This window comes from Apium graveolens, chromosome 5 (genome assembly GCF_009905375.1).
Source record: "Apium graveolens cultivar Ventura chromosome 5, ASM990537v1, whole genome shotgun sequence".
Classification (NCBI taxonomy): Eukaryota; Viridiplantae; Streptophyta; class Magnoliopsida; order Apiales; family Apiaceae; genus Apium; species Apium graveolens.
Genome location: NC_133651.1, coordinates 106,261,337 through 106,268,708, shown reverse-complemented (window position 1 = coordinate 106,268,708; position 7,372 = coordinate 106,261,337).

Below are 7,372 nucleotides of genomic sequence, written 5' to 3'. Positions count from 1 at the left end.
TTCTCGTGGTTTAACACGTGCCCCACTTGGCATCATTATAATTATGTCATATTTCCTTTATCAACATTTTTATTCTTGAGAATTTTTGAATATTACCTTTCTCCTTGTAAAACCTCTAAGGTTATCCTTCAATCGTTCCTCCTGTATTTCCTAGATACAGGGCATATCAAAATACCATTTACTACTACTAGAACCATTGTCTATATACTTCTGAAAAATTTCTCCACTGATTCTTAAAGGTTGTTGTTACCTTAACCCTTTCCAAATCATACTGTCAAAACTCATACTGTCCCTATTAAGGGTGAAATGCCAACCTTTATGCATTCCCCTAGGATTCATTTTAAGTTACCGATGTTCTATCCTTAATTCCACCTTTAAAAAGGTACATGCATCCTTCCATGGATAATCAAGTCATATATCCCTGATAAGGGTGTCTTATTCAATCATTCCCACCTCGGTAGTATATGCCTAATTTCACAATAACATTTGTATTCAAAATGAGGTCAATCAATATGGCCTCCAAAAGATAACAACGGTTATCCGCTTTTCTTGCCTAATTTGGTAATGATAACAAGGATGTTCTGGAAGATATTGGTCGTGTTCAACGTGAACTTCCTCTTAATAATTCCTTATTTACTTTTGTTGTTTATCCCAACAGTCATCTCAATGCTGGGATAACTCTCATACCTGACGTCTCCCTTTTTGGGTATCGAGCCACCGGTCTTACATTTCACATTCTTGAAGGTCACTTCCTTCATCCAATTTTCCTACTTTCTTACTTTCTTGTCTCCTCAGTTTATCCGCGTCTCATTATTTATCCTTCGAACTATCTCAAGGTTTCCTCGAATCCTCCCAACTTACAGGAGATAAAATATATGTATCTCTTATGCCTTCAACCATCAATTTTAACTCATGGTGAATCACCCTCATCCTGACGATTACATACTTTTCTATTTCTATTGGTACGAGTCTTTAGGGTTTCCTCATACCCAACTCCCTTATCATTCCTCAAACTCTATTGCCTTTATATTCCTTTCCACTTTAGTTTCTTTTTATTTTCCTTTCTCTTATCATTATTTCATGAACCAACACAACATAAGCATTGATTTCAAACATCCCGTCATTCTGGATTCGTGCCCTCAGAACGAATCTTGACAACTTTTACAACTTAGATTCATAATTCATCATACTCTTCTGCCTTTGTTCTGGCTCTAAAGCTTCGACACTGTCCCCATAACCTTGGGAAGTACTTTCCTAAAAACAATTGACTGAACTTTAATCAGTTTATTATAATCTCTTGCTCCGTGCCTTCCTTGGCCTTTCACCAGCGGGTGGTCTCTCTCTTAGGAGGGTAAGTGACAAAAACAGTCTTTTGTGGTTCGTCAATCATTTAGAATCTCAAATGATTCCTATATTTCCTTTAGCCAGGCTCTTGCCTCGACTGGGTCAACTTGTTCCTTGGAACACTGAGAGCTTAGCGATTTAAAGGTCCTGAAAGAATTTCTCACTACATTGTTTCTCTCAAGGTGGTGGTTGGGAATAAAGTATAAGTTTTGTTTAGACAGGTCCATGAATTTCCGTATAGGAGTACCGTCTCGGGTCTCCTTATCTCGCTCGACTTTTGCTTTCTTAGTCTAAATATTTCTTCCTACTCCCCATAATTGGGGTCATCTTTTAATTTAAAATCCTCATTTTCCACTTTATTATATTCCGGGTTCTTTATATCTTAATTGCGACCTCCCTGATTATCATATTCAAGGTTTGCCCCTAATCTTATTCCTTGTGGGGCATATTACTTGGAAAAATTTTGAGAATCTCCGGATATTTGTCTTACTTACTTTGCTTAAGTCTTCCCCTCGTTTAGTCCTTGCACGATTGCAAATTATGAATTCTTAAGTTCGATAAACTTCATGACACTCTCTTAAGTGTTAATAGTGCAATTAACAATGTGATCTTATCACAAACAAACTGATCTGAACTGAAATTAACGGATATATACATAACCATTTGTTCGAGGGTACAACAACTGAGCATATTAAAGAGAATTACATCATTTGATCTGATCGCTTATAACCCAAAAGTACTACCATAGATAATCATCTAGTCATTAAAACTAATCATCCATAACTTAGGCTAATCCTCCAAAAGCGGTGCTGCATGAAATTCTTGTCAGATTGTTCAGACTCTGCACACTATTATGGATCAAGAAATGCGGGCATGCACGACATCCCTAACCTGCTCCATCAAAGCGGTGATGAGGTCTAGGATAGTTGCAAGTAGAGCTGGATCAATCTGACCCTCAAGATGGCCTCTAGCTGTAACACGGGTGGTAGCCTCAATCCTTTCCATGCTATGAGCTAATCCTGCCGGAAGTACCCCGCCCTCAATCCTTGGTGCAGTAAGTCGATCCAACAGATCACTCCTAACATTACGGGCCTCGGACAGGCCACCCAAAGTCATGTGATAATTGGCGATAAGAGAAGCCTGAGTGGTAGCATCTAGCAGTCCATGGGGTGCAGGTGGCGCAGACCCAGGAGATCCAAACGGATAACCAAGCACGGTATCAGGTGACAATGGTGCAGGAGATAAAGGTGGCATTTCCTCAGTAGGTGCTGGGCTCTGTACAGGGGAGGGAACAGGAATTGGTGGAACCTCATGGATGTCTACAGGAACCTCTAGAAGTGGGTCTGATACTGGTATAATTGGGGTCGTGGAAGGACCCACTCCTTCTGCCCTCATTAACCTTTGTGCCCTTGGTAACTCTTCATCCTCTAGTGCCACCCTCGCGGCCATTCTTGCTCTGGTAGTCGCCCTGACTACGGTCATCAATTCCTCAGCGGTCCTCTCTTCATTCTCATCATGATCCTCCATGAGATCCTCCTCAGCCACAATCATTTCCGGAATAACATCCTCAACCGCAACATTCTCAATATGAATCTCATCTGGTCCCTCATTAGGGTACTCCATCGGATTCACAATTTGATCTCCGGCTTGTAATAAAACATCCTCATGTTGATGCTCCTGAACCTCAGGGTTCGGTGCCCCGCTGCCCTATACGAGAACGAACTATGTTACTATCACGATATTTATATGGGTTCCCGTAAGGGTTTTAACTGTCAGTACTACGTTAGGTAGCCCGACTATGAACTTGGCAAGAGTTCTTATTATCTTAGTGAACTTATTATCTTTACGTCGCATCATCTCTGAGGTTTATAACACTTAGCTCTGATACCACTTCTGTAACACCCCCAAATCCGGGGTCGGGGATCCGGGTTGTCACGAGTTCCATTTCCCTTAATAACACCCAATCTTAATAATTTATCAACTACTCTGTACTGTGACCCCACAATAAACACACACACCACAAGTTATAGTCTCAGAGATGAATATCCAAAAATAATCACAAGTCATTTTATTCCACAGTTATCTGCCAATACACCTTAAAAGGTTTTCTGAATAAATTTACATTTTCTTTGCCATTATTACAATTCATAAATATACATAATCTGATACATCAAAAGTTGAAAACCTAGCCTATTGGTAGTTCCTACCTCAGCTACAGCGACATCAACGCCTATAGGAAACTGCGGAACGTTTCCTATCCGCTCGCGAATTGGGAGCTTGGTCCTGTTCATCTTGCCTATCTGATGTTGTCTGATGAAAGAAGAAAGCAAGGGTGAGCAGCAAGCCCACCAAAATAATATTTATAATAACTTACAATATATGAGCATTCTCATAGTACTCAAGAAAGTCTTGGTTAAGAAGAAATGAACCAAGTTGATATCTTAATGCGATGAAGTCGCAAAATATTCAGTATATATATATATACTTTTCAAAATATTGGAAGTCCTCTTCCATGCATAATACACACAGAGTTCCAGTGTATAACTGTATAAAAATACCGTTGCAAGGTGATCTCATATATCTAACCTTGTCTCAACGTTTTTCTGAAAATCTTTGTCATGCATAATATAATCATTTACTAGATATAAGTTTAAAAGATGAAGTTACCAAATACTTCACTATACTTATATCATTTCCAAATACTACTTGAACTACCACCGTTCAAGTTATAATTAGTTCAAAAGTTCATCACATAGATGAGACTACAAGATAATACTTGAATAGATTCAATTCTTGAAATATTATTAAATGAAATGAAGTTACGAGATGCTTCATTAAGTCCCGATATATATATACACCTATATATATCTCTCATACATTTCCTGAAAACCTCTGTAATGTAAAGTATGAACAGAGTTGCAATATCCAATGAATTTGGAAAGAAAAGAAATTTTGGCATAAACCTGATATCTTGCTGATCAGGCAAAGATACCAATAAGTAACCTTTTCTACTAGTAGATGGATGAATCCCCCACCGGTCATCACCCTGGCCACATAAGGACCTTGTGCTGGACCGCCACCCGGCCTCTTACGCGTTGATGGACTGCCACCCAGCCATTTACACTTTGATAGACCGTACCCCGGCCTGTCGCTTATGCCGACTCAATTAGATGGGCTTACTTCCCGAACGTTGGGTAAGTAATCAATTCATTAGTTTTCTCAAAACAGCAACCACGTTGCAAATGTAAAATACACCACAGAGCCGGATCCCCCAGGTTTTGAGCGAGTATTTAAATCCCCTTTGAAAGGAAGATCATAAATATAAAAATGAGTTTTGGGGTCCACTCTAACTTTAAAAATCATTTTGAAGACTCGAAAACATTTTCAAGAATGTTTGGAGTACTGCTGATTTATAAAAATAAATCAGTCCCGATATATTAGAAATATCTGAATATTATTATTTAAATAATATTCTCATAAAGATAATCCTTATAAAAATAATCGAAGTAGAAGTTTTAAAACTTATACTTGAAATGGATATTAAATAACCAAAGATATACTTATATGAAAGTACTATCTTTATTTGAATAATCGAAAATAAGTTTGATTATCGACACCTTATTCTTTAATAAAATAAAGAATATATCTCAGCAAATAATCGGAGTCATAGATCCTCAAATGAATATTCAAATAATATTCAATAAATAAAATAAGCTGAGTCATAAGCCCTCGAATGAATATTCGAAATAATATTCAATAATAAAATAAAGGAGTCATAAGTCCTCGGATGAATATTCGAAATAATATTCAATAATAAAATAAAGGAGTCATAAGTCCTCGGATGAATATTCGAAATAATATTCAATAATAAAATAAAGTTATCGAATAACCCTTATTCGATTAATAGTTGTGAAAACTATAACCATATATATATAAATAAATATATATATATAATCTACTCGGGATCCTCGACTCCCGGTTTTAGAAAATATTTTCACCTTTGGGTCCCTGTACTAAGGGTATATGCAAATTACCGCTATTCTCTAGCATAGATATTATCAACTGAACCAACAGATATATATGGCAAGAATACGAAACAGGCATGCATATGTACCATATCACATGCTACAATATATCGCAAGAATTTGCTAATAACAAATATGCATTTATCGCAAGATCATTCATATACACATATACATCACAACAACAGTTATAACGGGTAGAAAACTTGCCTGAGCGACTGGGGGTTACGAATGGCTCGGGACGAGTCTGGTAACCTATAAGCAACAAGTAAGTTGGAATTAAACCAAAGTCACTTGTAAATCTATACTCTAACCAACTCAGACTCTAACGCTCGTTTTGCGCTTACTGATTCTCTTAAGTCACTCGAGTACCCTCGGCTCCACCATTATTAATAATTTAACCATTACGAGTTTTAAGGCGATTCCTTCGCTAGTGTCTTACCAACTGCCTATTACACCTTACATAAATGTTTCATACTTCAATTAGTCCTTTAAGGTCTTTAACCTATGTTTCAAAGTAAGGCAAGGGGTAAGGGTTCGTTCGCGAAACGTCGTTACTTAAAACGGCCGTTTCTCCTAAACCGTTCATCGGAATCAAACGAACCACTATCAAAACGAAGCTCGTAACATGAGCTATCTAAACATGGCAATGGTCAACATCTAGCAGGGGGTTCTCGGGTCCTAATGTTATGAACAAAAGCAGTCTAAAGTAAATCGTACATTACGACGGCTATGTTTACGCGATTTACCAAATTTAAACCATTCCAAATCCACCACAATTCAACCCCAATTCATAACCCAATCAAAACTCCATCCAAACTACATCATAACAGCCCCAACAACTCCACATTAACAATTTATACTTATTCCCCACATGAACTAAAAGCTTTACTTAGGTTCTTTAACTAATTATCAAGATTTACAACTCCAAAAATACCACCAAACCAACTAATCTCTACAAACTCAACCAAACTTTAAACAAACAAGCATCATGCTTCACATATACTATATCAAACATATTCATTCCTAATTACTCAAAACTAAAGCTAGGGTTTGTAGTTTATACCTTCCTTGGAGAGTGGAGAATCAAGAGAATGGCTTGGAATCACCCTTAAAGTCCTTATCCAAGCTTAATCTAAACAAAACTTCAAGAACACAAATTTTAGTTCTTGAAAAACACTATTCACCATCTTCTTCCATGATTTATAGAAAAATATTGGCTTGGAATTAGAAGCTTAAACTTATAGGGAGTATGTAACTATCCATGGGGAAGCTTAGATAAATACCTTGCTAAATAGTAAGTGGTGGAGCTTGGATCTTCATTTTTTAAGAAAAGAAGTCGAGAGCTTCATGAAGAAAATGGGGGGTTTGTGTTTTTTTTTATGAAAATGAAATGTTTTGGCTTGGTTGGTGGCTTTTGATTTGTTTTGTTTTCCTACCCTTTTTACCATGGTAACTTTTGTGTGGCTCACAATCATCCAACAATTCCTTCCCTTATGTCATGCTTATGTCACCTTGCACATGTCATAATGCTTCCACTTATCCACACCTTGTGGTTTGATGATGTCACAATCCTTGGCTTCTTGTACAAGCTTGTCTCTTGGTCACTTATTTGTTTTACGGTTCGCTTATCTTTCGTTCTCGTTTATCGTTTGAGGGATCATACCCGGGATCTTATTACTTGGGTTCCCCTAAACCTTTCTCAATACATTATATTCCTTTTATGATCCTCTCTTATAATCCTTTAATTTAAATCCTTCTTATCCTGTTACCTTATACTCAATTCTTTCTGTATCTAGTGGATTTCCGGGAAAAAATCAAAGTGTTCGGAATTGGATTCTGACGATCTTTACATACACTTATATGTCATATAGAGTGCCAATAAAATCTCAGAATATCCATAAAAGAACCCCTACCTAGTGTGGCATGAAAAGTTTTCTCATTTAGCAAAAACACTATTCATAAGGGTTTCAAAAATTTTCCAAAAATTGGGGTTATTACAGACA